Source organism: Mobula hypostoma, chromosome 4 (genome assembly GCF_963921235.1).
Source record: "Mobula hypostoma chromosome 4, sMobHyp1.1, whole genome shotgun sequence".
NCBI classification, from domain to species: Eukaryota; Metazoa; Chordata; class Chondrichthyes; order Myliobatiformes; family Myliobatidae; genus Mobula; species Mobula hypostoma.
In genome coordinates this window covers 38,922,319-38,939,580 of record NC_086100.1, presented here as the reverse complement: position 1 = coordinate 38,939,580, position 17,262 = coordinate 38,922,319, and the positions used below count along the sequence as shown (strand labels likewise).

Sequence of the window (17,262 nt, the reverse complement as noted above, 5' to 3'; positions counted from 1 at the left end):
AGACTCAATTCCAGTCGCTGACTGTAAGGGATATGTACATTCTCCCTATGCCTGCGTGGGGTTCCTCTGGTTGCTCCAGTTTCCTCCCAAATTCCGAATATGTGCAGGTTAGGGTTAGTGTTAGGACGTTGTGATCTTGCGATGTTGGTGACAAAAGCATGACAACACTTGAGGGTGCCTCCCAGCGCATCACTAAATGATGACGCAAATGATGCATTTCACTGTATGTTTTGAAGTTCCAATGTATCTGTGACAAATAAAGCTAATCAGATAATCTAATCTTACCAGCAGGGATGCCTGGAAGTTAAAGGATCCTGAAGAGAGAGCTAGAGAATTTGGAAAGTTTGCAATGGTCTAATCAGCTGATGACATTTATTAACAAAATATATACAGAGTATAGAAACGCCATGGAGATAGATAAAGAAATAACTGAATTAACAAACTAAACCTGGACGTAGTGGTTAGCGCGACGTTATTACAGCTCGGGGCATCCGAGTTCAGAGTTCATTTCCAGGGCTGTCAGTAAGGAGTCTCTGTACGTCCTGCCCATGGAATGTGGGTGTTTTCTCCAGGAATTACCATTTCCTCCCAAAGCCCAAAGACATACTGGGTAGGTTAATAGGTCATTGTAAATTGTCTCGTGATTAGTTTAGGGTTAATTATGGTTGTTGGGGGTTGCTAGGTTTTTGTGGCTCAAAGGAACAAAATGACATACCCCGCACTGTGTCGCTAAATAAATAAATAAATCAGTTTATTTCCTGGGATTTTCTATGAGATTATCCAAATGAAAATAAAACTCTTTGGATCAAAACGAGTTTTTTGAATAGCAGGAATATTGGTTTTCACATGCCAATGTGTGTGCACACAATTTAAGTTTTTTTCTGAACAATCGTTGATTGGGCTTCTGGTTTGTAAAATGATACACGTGATCCTTTATGCACCTTCTCAGCTACAAATCAAAGCTGCTCCTCTGTTTGCAGTTAAATTAACAAAACAAATGATAAAAAACTGATCATACCTGAATTAAGAGCTGATTCGGTATGACATCAATTACCTGGGTAACTGATCTATGGAAACTTTATGATCAATCATTAGTGACTCATAAGCTTCCGTTCTTTGTATCTTGCAGCTGCATTATTTGCTTGTGCTATGACTCTGTAAAGTAATCAGATATGAAAAGATGCACATCTGAATTCTGGATGCACAGCTCAATTTTGTTTTGTAAGCTACTGTGAAGTACTGAATTTCAAGAATGATTTTCTTCACAGTCTTACAGCGAGGGTGAACTCATAATTGATAAATATGCACTGCATGATTATCAACAGTTTAAAGTGGGCAAATATACTAGGGAATTATTAACTTGACCATAAATCAGCATTAGTGCATTTTAATGAGTATGTTCAAAATACATTCCAGATATTAAAACAAAACAAAGAATGAATAGGAAACATTCCATGTCTGCTACCAGACTCATGTCGGGGAAGTCACTATGGAAGTTTCTGACATGAGCACAGCTCAGGTTCTTTGGCAGCAGCACAGTTTCTTGCACCTGTGTAAAGAAAACAATAAAGTTTGAGTTTGAGGCATAGAGCACATCAATGATCTCGCCAGCACAATTGTGTTAAGCCTGTGATATGTGGCACATGGCCAGGATTTTCTGTTAGCTCAGAAGGCAAATCTGGTCCAGCATCAGTTTTCTGGTAGGAAGAGAAGTAGACCGCTCCTGAGACTGGGAAGCTGAGAGTGAGGGCAAGCTTGACTTTGGCTGTGGCCTTGTTGTGAGCTGGTACTTGCTCTACCAAAAACAAAAAACAAATTGAACTTTTTGCCATCTATTTCACTAACCAAGCAATTTCCATCAACACAGTCCAGATCTTCTAGGGCAGATGCACTCTGCAGATTATCACCTTAACTGTTACGAATGTATTTAGACAGGTGGCCTGAAGAGAAAAGATTAATCATCAAAGAAAACTAGAAAAAATATATGAATAAGATAAGGAATAGCAGATGGGTTCTTACATTGATTGATGGAAGGTAACAAATATTAGTATAATAAATACAGCATGAAGCACTGTTTTTCAGTTGCAAAAGAAAACTCGTTAGAGTCATAGAACACTACAGCAAAGAAAAAGGGCCTTCAGCCCAACCTGTCTGATATTTTCTTAATCACTGTTTCCTGTTAGTGAACCAATCCTCATTCCATGCTAATATATTATCATCAACTACATGGCCCTTGTAACTTCATGATTCCATATGTTTCTACGGATGAAAAATTGGAGATCCACAGATTTTGTGTGCCCATACGATAGCAATCTGATTCTCAGGGGAGTTAATTAAAAGGCATTCCCCTACCAAGAATTTATGATTTTCACTGCATACCATTCCATACCAGGATCTTCAGGATCCTTTAACTTCCAGGCATCTCTGCTGTTAATGCACCATTCTCAGATTTTCAAGGCATTCTATGGTCAAGATTTTTTCAGTGAATCATACTTTGCAGTTTAAACCTTACCAGATTTCTCAAGTTATTGTAGTTATATCTTATCCGTACTGAATTTTAGTTTGATGTATTTCATGTTGGCCAGAGGTTAGTTGTTTAATTTCATTGACATTTTATCATTAACAGTGCTGAATAAACTTGTGGGCCTAAAGATAGTTAAGTCCTCTGGTCCTGATGGAATGCATCACAGGGTACTGAAAGAAATGTCAGAAGCTATAGTAGAGACTTTGGTGATAATTTATCAAAATTCTCTGGACTCTGGGCAGATCCCAGCGGATTGGAAGAGGGCAAATGTCATGCCACTGTTCTGATTTGTTATCATTTAAATTTGTTATTTATTATCATTATTAATTAAAAGGTAAAAAAAATTGCAGTATGCTGCTGTGCAGAGGGACTTGGGAGTGCTTGTGCATGAATCACAAAAGGTTGGTTTGCAGGTGCAGCAGGTTATCAAGAAGGCAAATGGAATGTTGGCCTTCGTTGCTAGAGGGATTGAATTTAAGAGCAGAGAGGTTGTGTTGCAACCGTACAGGATACTGGCGAGGCCGCACCCAGAGTACTGCGTGCAGTTCTGGTCTCCTTACTTGAGGAAGGATATACTGGCTTCGGAGGTGGTGCAGAGGAGGTTCACCAGGTTGATTCCAGAGATGAGGGGGTTAGACTATGAGGAGAGATTGAGTCACCTGGGACTGTACTCACTGGAATTCAGAAGAATGAGAGGACTTCTTATAGACACATATAAAATTATGAAAGGGATAGATAAGATAGAGGCTGGTAGATGAGACTAGAACTAGGGGATATAGCCTCAAGATTCAGGGGAGTGAATTTAGGATGGAGAAGAGGAGGAACTGCCTTTCTCAGAGAGTGTTGAATCTGTAGAATTCTCTGCCCAATGAAGCAGTGGAGGCTACCTCAGTAAATATATTTAAGACAAGGTTGGATAGATTTTTGCATAGTGGGGGAATTAAGGGTTACGGGGAAAAGGGCAGGTAGGTGGAGATGAGTCCATGGCCAGATCAGCCATGATCTTATTGAATGGCAGAGCAGGCTTGACGGGCCAGATGGTCTACTCCTGCTCCCATTCCTTATGTTCTTATTAACCTAGATATCAAAGAGAAATTTTAGAAGAGACATGACTCATATACCCTTTGCATTGCTTGATTGACTGTCATGACCTTCATCAGTAATCCTAGAATGGAGCATTATCTGCATGAAGAGCATTTGTTCCTGCTTAAATTAAACTACAAAATGTTAATTTGCCTGATGTTGTTCACTTCTAACCAGAAGCTAATTGGAACTAAACCCTTAATAATTACCTGTTCATGAACTGTAAATCATTTGGCATCGTTGGAAATTTTACTTTGAAGAAATAAACCAGAATTAATAACTGACAAAGAAGTATAAGCAAAGACCTGCTTAGAACAGAAGGTTAAAAAATATTAAGACAAAATTAATTCCTGATCTGATTCTTACATACTCCTATAGAATTTTTTTTCTAATTTTAGATAAGCCCTAATCTTGAAAGTTGCTGCGCCCAGTACATTGATACAATCACAAGAAAGGCGTACACTAGAACTTTCCTGGCTTGAGAGTTGAAGGAGGCTCTGATTGTCAACACATCCAGTCATTGGTAGCATCTCAAGGGGATGACATCCATCATCAAAGACCCCCACCATCTGAGTCTGAGCAGGAGGTACAGAAGCCTGAAGTCCCACACTACCATGTTCAAGAACAGCTACTTCCCTTCAACCATTTGGTTCTTGAACCAACTGAAACAACCCTAATTACCACAGTGTAGGACAACTTGGATTAGTTTGCTCTGAAATGGACTTGCTTTTTTTTTCTGTTGCTCTCATTTTGTTCTGTCTTGTAAAAATTGTGCATAATTTATGTTCAGTGTATGTTTTTCTTGCGAACACTGCTCAGCTGATGCTACGTGACGGTGATGCTGCTGCAAGATGAAGAGACCAAGCACGGCCATATTTGAATTTGCTGACGGCACCACTGGCGTTGGCCAGGTCAATGCTGTGACAAATCAGCGTGTAGGAGGGAGGTTGAAAATCTGGCTGAGTGCGGGCACAACAACAACCTCTCGCTCAATGTCATTAAGACCAAGGAGCTGATTATTGGCTTCAGGAGAAGGAAATTGGAGGTCAGTGAGCCAGTCCTCATCGGGGGATCAGAGGTGGAGGGGTTCAGTAATTTTCAATTCCTTGGTGTGACCATTTCGGAGGACCTGCCACAGATCCAGCACGTAAGTGCAGTTATGAATAAAGCACCTCAGTGCCTCTACTTCCTTAGAAGTTAGCACAGATTCATCATATCATCTAAAACTTTGACAAACTTTTACAGATGTGCGGTGGAGAGCATTAACTGACTGCATCACAGCCTGGTATGGAAACACCAATGCCCTGGAATGGAAAATCCTATGAAAAGTAATGGATTTGGCCCAGTCTATCATGAGTAACTAGTGGCATGCATACTTATATGGAGCACTGTCACAGGAAAGCAGCATCCATCATCAGCCACCTTGGCAATACTTTATTCTCACTGCTGCCATCAGGAAGAAGGTACAGATGCCTCAGAACCCACAACAGAAAGCTCAGGAACTGTTATTACCCCTCAATCACCAGGCTCTTAAACCAGTGGGGATAACTTCACTCAACTTCACTTGCCGCTTCACTGAACCTAAGTTCTAAGTATACAATCCTAAGGACTCACTTTCAGAAATCTTCATCTCTTGTTCTCAATATTTATTTACCATTATTTTTATTCTTTTGTATTTGCATAGTTGGTTGTCTTCTGTACGTTGTTTTTCTAATCTGTTGGCTGTGGTTTTTCATTGATTGCATGATGTTTCTCAGATTCATTGAGTACGAATCTCATGGTTGTATACAGTGACGTATATGAACTTTAATAATACATTTACTTTGAACTTTGAAATAAGTTTTTCATTGCATCTGTGCATACCTCTACTTGTGCATCTGACAATAAACTTGACTTTCAACCTTCAGAACTATCCTGCAATGCGTCCATGCCTGAATGAATGAATCAGAGACTTGTTAACCCTACAGTACCTCCTGATTCATACATCTGTCTGAATCAAAGCAAAGAAATATCAGATTATACAGGTGTTGCATCTTTTATCAGCTTTCTGTGTTCAACACATTAGCCTTAAATGTTTTCACTGTTCTGCTCCCGTCTGACTTGCATTAAGAGTTACTCACTGTGCAGTAATTACTACTTTTCTCAAAGCTTCGGTCATCTCTCATCCACTAATCACTTTCAGAATGACACACTTCACTCTCAAGCAGACTGGTTCAAATCCCATTCTTCCCTCACCTTAACCTTCTCCAACTCCAAAACTCCAAAACATAAAACTAATTGAAATAAAACTATAGCAGCCTTGGAAAACTCATTTGTATTTAGTTTCACTTTAGTGTAAAACAAATGATGTGATGGTGTAATGACGTATGCTATTCATGCACTCCTACGTATAAACCATAATAAATAATGTAAATAACAAAAATGCTTAATCATTCAGGCCTAAAGATTTAATTACTGTGGATGATTTCTTTATCATGCGGAATAACGACTTTCTTGACGAGAGGGAGAATCACTTTGCTTGGCAGGTGAGGCTTGTGGCTGTCAAACAATCTCAGATTCTGGGGTTACCACCATGATGGTTGTAGGAGTTGACTCTGGGACTGCAGGAGGTGATTCTGACAGCTCTGGACATCATCTTTCTTCTCCAACAATTGCCACTGCTCTCTTCAACTGATCGGTGTGTTGTCTCCAGGTGACATTAGACACAATCTCCACTGTGAGGGAGAGTGGTCCAGTTCTGTCCTTAATCTTTCCAAGTACCCACTTTTAATCACCTCTGCAATCCCTTGCTAGGGCTGCTTGTTCAGGAGTGAAATTCCTTGTCTGAGGAGCCTTCAGCTTGTCCCAGCTGTTTGCCCTGCATACTCCCTGGATTGGATTTGAGGAGATCCAAGTACAAGTGTAAGAGCTGACCCAGAAACAGCATATCTGGAGAGTGGTTGGTTGTGGAGCGTGCTGTATTGCGATATGCATGGAGGAAATTGGTGAGCTTCTGATTCAGTGTCAGTGTAGTGTGTCCTGTTGACATTGCTCACAGTGCGTTCTTTAGACTCTGGACAAACCTTTCCACAAAGTCTTTTGTAGCTGGATGGTACAGTGCAGATATAATATGTCTTATTCCATTCGTTCTCAGGAATGACTGAAACTGTTCCGTAGCAAACAGTGGTCCATTGTCACTGACTAAGTGTGCTGGAACACCAGTCCAACGTCATTGTGAAGAGACTTCTCGATACATCAACAGTATGTGAGTCTGTAGTGGAGGCTATTACGAACACTTCTGGCTACTTTGGCATCTAATACCACCAGAAATCTGTGCCCATGGCAATGTGTCTGGCAAAATCTACATGAACCTTCTGCCAGGGCAATGCAGGCTTTTCCCAAGGATGAAGCGGTGCTGCGCTTTGTATCTTCTAGAGATGTTGGCATCTCAAACAGTGCATAGCAAGTTGCTTGATCTGTTGATCTATCCCAGGCCACCAGACAAAGCTTTGAGCCAAACCTTTCATGTTAACCATGTCTAGGTGACCGGCATGTAGCTCCCCCAACATTTTAGTTCTCAGCTTGGATGGTACAATAACTCTCAATCCCCACCTAAGGCAACAGTTGTGAAGGGGAAGTTCATCCCAACTCTGGTAAAAATGGGGGAAATTGAATTTCTGTAGCACATTTCAGCCATTTTGGGTTGCCATGTAGACCTGAGACAGTGCGGGGTCTTTTCCGGTTTCCCTTCCAATCATCTCTGCCATAATGGGAAGACTTTTGAATTGCCTTAGGGAGATTGCATTAAGAGGTGTGTCCTCTTTTGTAAATTTTTCAGATATTTCCTTTTCCAATGGTAAATGAGCAGCATCAACATTTCCATAATTAGTTGTCCTCTTGAATTTGATCTTTTAATTGTGTCCTCCAAGAAACAGAGCCCATCTCTGCATTCATGTTGCTACCGTTAGTGGAACACCCCTCTGTGGATTGAAAATAGAAAATAGTGGTTGATGATCAGTAATGAGGGCAAACTTTCTCCCATGCAAGTCCTGGATGAAATATTTTATACCCCAAAGCCTCTGTCAATCTGTGCACAATTTTTCTGTGCAGCAGTAAGGGAAGGTGATGCAAATAGACTTCCATCACTCCTAACATGTGACATGACTGCACCTATAGCATAAAGCAAGATGTCACAGGCAAGCTTCACTGCACAAAGTGTGTACAATGTCTGCCATCACCATTTCCTTTACCTTTTTGGAAAGCCACCTCAAACTGCACTGTCCATTGCTGTTTCTTATCGATCTGTAATAATGAGTTCAAGGGGTGGAGCACAGTAGCCAGGTTTGGCAGGAACTTGCTATAGTGATTGACAAATTCTAAAAAGGACCACAATTGTGACATGTCCTTTGGCCTTGGGGCATACACCACTGCTTGAAATTTCTCAGCATACTTGTGTAATCCATGTGTGTTGATAGTGTGACCATTGTAGATAATGCTTGGTTTGAAGAATCACACTGGTTGCTTCATGCTCAGTGCCTATAATCTGATCTTTTTAACACTGTCTTGAGTTTTTCGAGGTCATTCTCGCCAGTTACAATGATGTCATCTAGGTAGCGCTGAGTTCCTGTGAAGCTTGCAAAACCTGGTCCATAGCTTTCTGACAGAGTGGAGATGCAGTAGCCACTCCAAAAATAAACCTATTATAGTGATAAAGCCTTTTGTGAGTGTTTATGGTGAGAAACACTTGAACTCTTCATCTATTTCCATCTGTAGGTAGGCCTCAGCTGAATCCACTTTGGCGAAGAATTTCCCTCCAGAAAGGTTTGCATAGATATCCTCTATCCTGGATAGAGGGTATTGATCTACTTTCAGTATTGAGAAGATGTTGACTTTAAAATCACCACAGATCCTGACAGACCCAACCTTCTTGACTATTGGGATCATTGGTGTTCCCCACCCAACCTCTATGCTCATTGGCTACTTTATCAGGGATGGCATAAGGAACGGGACAGGCTTTGCAAAATGTATATGCAGCACTTCAATTTAAATACTATTTTACCCTTGATATGTTTGCATTTTCCAATGCTATCCTTGAATAATGCTGTGGCATTGACCAGTATCTTCCTTAATTTGTTTTCAGTTGGCTTTATTGCCGGCAATGTGGCATGCAGATGGTGGATGCTCTCCAGTCAAGTTGTAGTTGTTTCAGCCAATCATGACCCCACAAAGCTGGCCCTCCTAATTTTACCACATTCAAGCCTAATATGGCTTGCTGGTTGTTGTATTTCCCTGTTATGAATGTCAGTCCCACAGGAGTTAGCTTTTCTCTAGTGTAGGTTTTTAGTTGAATATCTCCAGACTTCAGTTCAATATCATTGAAATGCTGTTCAAACTTATTTTGACTAGGACTGAAACAGCTGAGCCAGTATCCAATTCCATTTTAATTAACTTGTCATTTACTTCTGGTGTAAGCGAATTGCTTGTCTGTTGTTAGCTTTCACATTGTAAATCTCAAGGCTTCTCAGTCCTATGTCGCTCTCATAATTATCAGATCTTACATCAACAACATGCAGATTAGTGCTCTTTTTGAAACTGCAGCTTGACTTGCTATCTTTTTCTCTTCCCTGTGCAGTGCATTTATTTTTATCTGCCCCACATACTCTTTGTGTATGTCCTACTTTGTTGCATTTTTGGTCTGGTGCACATGAGCCCCTGACACATGGTAACATAATTTATTCAGCCAGTCCGGTTTCTGTGTCTCTGGCTGCTGTTTCCATTGATACAGTGATTTCAGCTGCTCTTTTAAATGTAAATTGTGCTTTTGCTCGGAGTTGTTTTTGAATGCTTTCCTCTAAGATTCCACAAACTAAGTGATCTCTCAGTGTATCATTAAGTCCATTACTGAACTGACAATCTCTTCAATTCAGCTTCACGTATGTTTAGTTTTACTTTAGTGAGGCGCTCACTTATGATACGGTTGTGTAATAACATATCCCATTCGTATACTTGTACAACAAAGAATGCTTAATCAAACAATATATTTACAATATTACTCAAATATTACTGAAATGTGAAATACAAAACACTCACCGCTAAACACAATTTAAAAACTACAAAGAACAACTTGAGATCATGAGGAATGTTGTTATGTTAGCTTTCACTGTTTCCTTAAGTGTTGTTAATCAACTGAAAATAAACTTTAAACTGTAAACATAAGACCATAAGATATAGGAGCAGAATTAGGCCATTTGGTCCATCAAATCTGTTCCACCATTTCATCATGGCTGATCCAATTTTCCTCTCGGCCCCAATCTCCTGCCTTCTCTCTGAATTCCTTCATGCACTCACCAATCAAGAATCTATCAACCTCTGTCTTCCTGTCTATCCTTGCGATACAATGTGTATCCTTAGACATTAAACTCCCATCTACAACCTTTCAGCCTGCAACATTATACCTGCCAATCTGCAACTGTGCTGCAAATTCATCTACCTTATTCCATGTACTGTGTGCATTCAAATACAACACCTTCAGTCCTGTATTCACCCCTTCTGATATTGTCCACCTTTTACATTGCAACTCATCCTGCTGACTGCAATTTTGCCCTATCAACAGCTTCTCCTCACTATAGGTTGCCTCTGTTTGTAAACCAGCGACCTCATCTTCAGCACTATTATCTGCCTTTCCTACGATACTGCTTGCATTTAAATATATGCAGCTCAGGACACTAGTCACACCATGCTCAACCTTCTGATTCCTGCCTTTGAGATCTTAACAACATCTACCTCCACAACCTCTCCACTAACTGTTCTGGCACTCTGGTTCCCATCCCCTTGTAATTCTAGTTTAAACCCCACTGTGCAGCATTAAGAAACCTTCCCACTAAGTTATTAATCCCCTCCAGCTCAGGTACAACAGTTCCTTCTGTATAGGTCCCACCTTCCTTGGAAGAAAACCCAATGATCTAAAAATCTTATGCCCTCCCTCCTACACCAACTCCTTAACCATATATTAAACTATATATTCTTCCTAGTTCTGGCCATCTGGCATAGTTTTCATATTGTTGTTTGATTATTTGTGGTTTTGTATTGCTATATTTATGCTATATTCTTGGTTAGTGCAGCTGTAACGAAACCCAATTTCCCTCAGGATCAATAAAGTATATCTATCTATCTCTCTATCTCACTAGCATGTGGCTCAAGTAGCAGTCCTGAGATCACAACCCAGGAGTTCCTCCCCTTTAACTTAGCACCTAACTCCCTGACCTCCCTAGGCAGAACCTTGTCACATGTCATTGGTACATACATGGACCATGACTTCTGGCTGCTCACCTTCCCACTTACGAATGCAAAAGACTCAATCCAAGATATCCTGCACCCTGGCACCCGAAAGTCAACATACCATCCAGGAATCTCATTCTTTCCAACAAAACCCCCTGTCCGTTCCTCGAACTAACGGATCCCCTGTCACCACAGAGTGCCTTTTCTACCCACCCCCCCACCCCACCTTCCCTTCTGAGTCACAGAGGCAGACGCAGTGCCAGAGACCGAAGCACTGTGACTTTTCTCTGTCAGGTCATTCCCCTCTCCCCCACCCCCCGACAGTATCTGAAGTGGTATACCAGTTGTTGAGGGGAGTGGCCACAGGGGTACTCTGCATCGGCTCCTTAACCCCTTTCCCCTTCTTGACTGTTACTCAGTTTCCTGTGTCCTGCACCTTGGGTATAACTACCTCTCTATATGTCCTATCTATCACCCCCTCAGCCTCCTGAATGATCCAGATTTCATCCAGTTCCAGTTCCAACTCCTTAACGCAGTTTGTTAGAATTTGTAGCTGTAGTTGTCAGGGACACTGGAGGTCTTCCTGCTTTCCGACATCCCTTAGGAGGAGCATTTCACTATTCTGCCTGGCATCTCTACAGTCCTAGCTGAGCAGATAGAAAGAAGAGAAGAAAAAAAACTTGAGCTTTTCTTTCCTTTGCTTTCTTTGACTGAAGCCTCTCTTCGCTAAAACCTCGAAGAGCTAAAGACTTAACATTACCACTCTATGTCTGCTGTGACAAAGGCTGCTGCACTTGCCCTGCCTTCTTTTAATTTGCTCTTTCTAATCGACACCAAGCACTAATTGGTCGCTGGTCAAAGCTCTTTTTCGCTGCCGTGACCTGCTGCTGCCTTTTAACCTTGGCTGTTCTGCTGATGCTGGAAACCCAGAGCAACACACACAAAATGCTGGAGGAACTCAGCAGGTTAGGTAGCATCTATGGAGAGGATACAGTCAATGCTTCGGGCCAAGACTTTTGCCCAAAGCATCAGCTGCTTATTCTCTTCATAGTTGCTCCCTGACCTGCTGAGTTCCTCCAGCATTTTTTGTGTGTTGCTCAAAACTTCAAGTGGATTATTTTATGATCTTTGTTCAATTAGAACAACCCGTTTTCCATTATGAAGGTAAAAGTCTGAGAATTAGTAACCATTGCATAATGTTTAATGAAGCAGTAATTTTATTCTGGAGTCCCAGCTGCATCATTTGTAGCACAGACAATGGTTATATGACAACTGAATTTCTTTTTCACTAATTCCTTCCTGATTCAAGTGCATTGTCAAAGGCAGCCTGAGAAATGTAGAAGACTTCATGCTGCTTCAGTCAGAGGCACTCATATCTTTTTGGGAATGACGATTTCATCCATCAATCCTGACACATGTAGAGGTGGCATCAATGTGACATGGCTCCTCCTTGCAGCATCTGTCAGTGGGTTAAATATCCTGCAGTTGCACAGAGATAATCCATTGTCAGCCAGTCAGCAATTTGGCTTCTGAATCACCGTGCAGGGTAAATCGCAGACAGAAGTCACAACTGCAACGAGCCTTAAAGATCATGAACTACAATGGCTCATAGACCACTTTGGGCTGCATTTGGACTGGATTTCCTCCATGGAAAAATGTGGAAGATCCGTCCAGTTTAACAGTTTCAAATTGTCCGCATAACCTCCAACATTGATGAGTGCAATTCAAAAGTAAAAGTCTTGGTGAAACATTATGACACAATGGAGTTATATGATTAGGATTAAGCCAATTTAGATTGTGAAGGCCTACATAAAATTTACATTTTATTTAGCAATAATTACAGGTATAATTAAATAATTGGTTATAATTAGCACTATAATAGGTGCTTTTCTTCTGGGCATTGTTTATTACTATCAATATTTACCTCACTAAAGTTTGTTTTCTTATTCCCACTGCACAGCTATAAATTATGACAAGTTTAGCAAATTGTGTTTCTACTTCACTAAGCAGGTTGAACAGCTCCCTGTGGTCTGTATAAATGTTGAGCCTGCCTGTGTTTGAAAATCCCTATGGCCTTATCGTATCCAATCTGAATTTTCAACTGACTTAAGGTCATGGCTCAACCTTGCAGCTCTCTCTCATGACAAATGTAGTGTCTCCGCACAGGGTGACCACTGCCTAGTTTTGGGTGCCATGCTTAAGGAGTAATATGAAGCTGTTGGAAAGCTGTAGAAGATGTTCACTAAAATAGAGTCATAGTTACAGTTTCCTTGTTGTACAAAATGGAAGCAGACTCTATGGCCCAACCAAGATATCTATCTGAGCTAGTCCCATTTGCCTGTACTTGACTGATATCTCTCCCAGCCTTTTCTATCCACATTGCAGTCCATATGTTCATTGCAATTGCACCCATCTCTACCACTCCTTTACAAGTTATTCCATATACCCAACACCCTCAGGTCCCTTTTTCAATTTTCCCCCTCCCATCTAATGCCCTCCAGTTTTAAAATCCACTACCCTGAAAAAAAACTGTGACATCCACTTTATCTGCTCCCGTGATCATTTTATCTACTTCCATCAGATCAACCTTCTACCTCCTAATGTTCAAAGAAAATGCCCCATCCTATCAAACCTCTCCTTATAGGCCAACCTTCCATTCCCGGTGACATCCTTATAAACATTATCTGCACACTTTCCAACTTAAGGCATCATTCCCACAGCTGGGCGACCATAACTATGCACAGTGTGGTCTCGGAAATTACTTATACAGTTTGAACATGGCATGCCAAATTCAGTACTGAATTAAATCCAAGAATGAGAGATTTTAGTTAAAAAGACAGGGTTGTAAAGTTGGGATTGTTCTTGGACAGAATATTTCAATGAGATCTGATAGAGCCATTTAAAATCATGAGAGTATATCGAGAGAAAATCTTCTCATTAATGTCTTGTCAAGAACTAGTGGCTATAAAATACAGGTGATCGAAAATGGAATCAAAAGGCCATGATGAAACAAAATTCCTGAGATTCTGAATGACATCATCTGCACATGGTTACCCAACACTCAACTCTTGTCAATAATGTGGGGCAGGCACTCTCTGGATTTCAGATTACTAGATATTTCTGTGTAGCCTGCTTCACATCAGCTAGAGAGATTGGCTTGGCTGTGGAGCACTGAGCTATAAATTTAATGTAACTCGCCACTCTTTCTAAATAATGACTGTGGCAACAGGCGGTGTTGAGTATCTTGACAAAGCCAACCAGTCCATGGTGTGGCTAACTAAAAGGATCATATAAAACAAGCATGGTTTGCTCAGTATAATGATCAAAAGTCGGCAATCTCATAAATTGGTGATTGGTTTGGTGGAATTACGGGACATTTAATGCTTCTTGTATAATTTGGCTACCATGCTCAAAATGGAATGAGATAATCATGTAAACTAAATAGTCCAATTAGAAACACAAGAGATTTTTCAGATGCTGGAAATCCTGATGAAGGGTCTTGGCCCGAAACGCCAATTCTTTATTTCTCTCCATAGGTGCTGCCTGAACTTTCAGTGTGTGTTAGTCTAATTAGAGCATGGTTCCTTCTTCATAAAGAAGTTTTATAAAACTACTAAAATGGTTTGAATCAGGTCTTTATTGGTTATCATTATATAACTAGAAAGTGAATGGTTGACCCAGCATGAAGCATAATCACATAGTGAGTAGTGAAACTTAAATAGGAAGTAATTGTACCTAAAAGATCCACAGTTATATAATGTCATTTCCAGTACCCACGTGTAAAGGAGGTAAGTCAGAAGTGTTCGGATCATTTCTAAGTGTGCAAAGTTTGTACTTCTTGCACTGTCTATAGTTCTGTGCTTTGTAACTGATTACTGTGTTCCATAGGTAAAGGTCTGACAGCAGAATTGTTTTCCTTTAAGTACAGCAGTCCTTGCCCTTTGCGGCAGGCATTTCAGTCACTTAAACAATGCATTCTATTACATTATGCATAAGATTGGCACATTCAGTTGTGGATTGAAATTCTTTTGACTGAGCTGGCATGGATAGTTTCTTTAAAAGATTCACACTGGAATGAAAAGAATAATGTAATACATGGGTTCTTGTTACCTTGAGTGTCGATTGTATTTTTAGTTCAATGTTGCACTTGCAAAAGGAAGGGTTTTATTTGACTGAGTCTATAACTGCACCTGTTTTGTGTTCCTCTTTAGAACCACTGTTACAGTCAGTACTAGATAACCCAGAAGCTGAGTTAAAGAATCGGAGATCTAATTACCTAATGTTGCTGTTTCCTGTGTCAGGCTCATTTTCTCACCTTATCAAGTGATAAAGTTACTTGATTTGTTGCTTGCCACTGAAGTGCTTGGATCTCCTTCTCCACTGTTTACCTGCACATTAAGTAGCACTATTCACTTACAGCCATCAGAAAGGAGAGTCACATGTTTTCAGGAAAAGCTCTAGCCTCCTGCAGTAAAGTCAACTTTGTCACCTCATAACTGACAGTAATTAATCACCCGTTTAACGCATGCCACAATAAGGATAAGACATCTGACCTTTTAACCCTTTGGATAGCACTTCCAATTGTTGCAGCATTAACCTGTTATAGTGCACCATTTCACCTGCTAGAATTCCTTCCTCTTCTTGGTTCTGCTGTGATCTTTTAAAAGGCTGTGTATATATTTGAATACAAACAGTGGTTTCAGAAACAAGATCATGAACAAGACTTATTCACAATAAAATCAAAGACTCTTGATTAGAAGTTAAACGTGCACTCCTGTTTTCACTGATGTTTGCATTTGTTCCCTTCTAAAAGCAGTGGATCAGCTCAACTGTGACCAGGAGGCAAACATGTTTATGAAGAGTGCTTCCTGCTCAAGCACATTTCCTGGGAGCTCAACCAGAGAGAGGAAGTGCATTCCCCACAAAACACAAGGAGAGGAAGAAAGAAGATTTGGAAGAGGAAAAGTAAACAAATGTTAATATATTTCCGCAACTAATTAATAATGTAAAGTTTACGTCCTTGCATTAATTTCAGTGCAATTTTTAAACACCTAAAATTCTGAATTAAATTAGAAGTAATTAAAATGTAGAAAGAGGCACTATCTCTTTTACCATCCTTATCTACAGATCAATGCTTAAATCTTTGATTCATTTTCTACCAGAGCTCTCAAAGACACTTAAAATTGAAAAGATAAATACGAAGACTGGAAAATTAAAAATAAGTCAGATTGATGTAATTTGTAAGGAGATTATCAATGGTGGTTTATCAAAGAAGAGAGGATCCTAGATTTCAGCCTGGTAACAGGTGTAACAGGGATGGATGAGGAAATAAGATGTTGGGTGTAGCCTTCACAGTTTTCCTTAAATGTTTCCTCCTGAAATTGTTTCCAGCTGAAAAACAAACTTGCATTTGTACAGAATATCCCAAGTGTTATACTACAAGTACTTACAAATTACAACTATTGGCTTATCAAATTAAATAAGGTGACAAATTTGCACACACCAGTTCCCACGGATAGGAATATGAAAACGATTGTTAAAGAGTGATCACAAATGATTAATTTCATTCTTAAATTAGGCAAAAAAAGTAGTTCTGAAACCAATGCCTTAAACTTAATTAAACACCAGGCAATACAAAGGCAGAGTTAATGATTTTACTGAAAAAAATAAATAATACAAGACAATAAATAATCTTTATGAAGAAATCTCAGATTTATTAATGAAAGTACATTCTATTGAAAATTTAAGAGAAGAAAGAATTACATGTGGGTAGGGAAGTGAAAGACATCAATTATAAAGACATGTAATACTGCAAAGATTATTATAAACCAAAGGGATTTTGCAGATGCTGGAAATCATGAGCCATGCAGACAAAATGCTGGATAAACTCAGTAAGTCAGGCAGCATCTGTAGAGAGTGCTGATCGGTCAGGATATCAAAAGATATAGTGAAAATGCAGGTGTGTGGTGTTGAGTGGGACCCGGATTTAGCCATGATAGAATGGCAGAGCAGACTCAATGGGCTGAATGGCCTAATTCTGCTCCTATGATTTATGGTCTTATGGTCTAAGCCAGAATATGAAGGTGGGATGAGGAGAAGGGGTACAAGCTGGTAGGTGATAGGTGAGACTAGAGGCGTGGGAAGGAGGGTGGGTGGCGGAAGGGGGGGATGAACTAAGAAGCTGGACGGTGATAGGTGGAAGAAGTAAAGGGCCAAAGAAGAAGGAATATAATGAGAGTGCACAGAGGACAATGGAAGAAGAAGGAGGAGGGGAACCAGACAGAGGTGATGGATTTAGTACGTGAGGAGAAGAGAAGGAAAGGTTTTAAGAATAAATAACAAACAGACAGTAAATAATTCTACCTAAAAAGGAAGGGAAATGTTAAATTAAAGAATGG

General features: G+C 40.2%; 1 long non-coding RNA gene across 2 annotated transcripts in view; it reads left to right on the top strand.

Annotated features, from left to right (window-relative positions):
• LOC134344766 (uncharacterized) overlaps positions 1-16,985 on the top strand; it is a 53,686-nt gene extending 36,701 nt beyond the window's left edge. The window contains exon 4 of one of the 2 annotated variants that reach the window (XR_010017515.1): positions 15,681-16,985. This is a non-coding gene — a long non-coding RNA (uncharacterized LOC134344766). Of the gene's footprint in view, positions 1-15,677 lie in introns of both variants that reach the window. The other variant, XR_010017514.1, reaches the window with a different exon arrangement.
• The last annotated feature ends 277 nt before the right edge of the window (positions 16,986-17,262 follow it).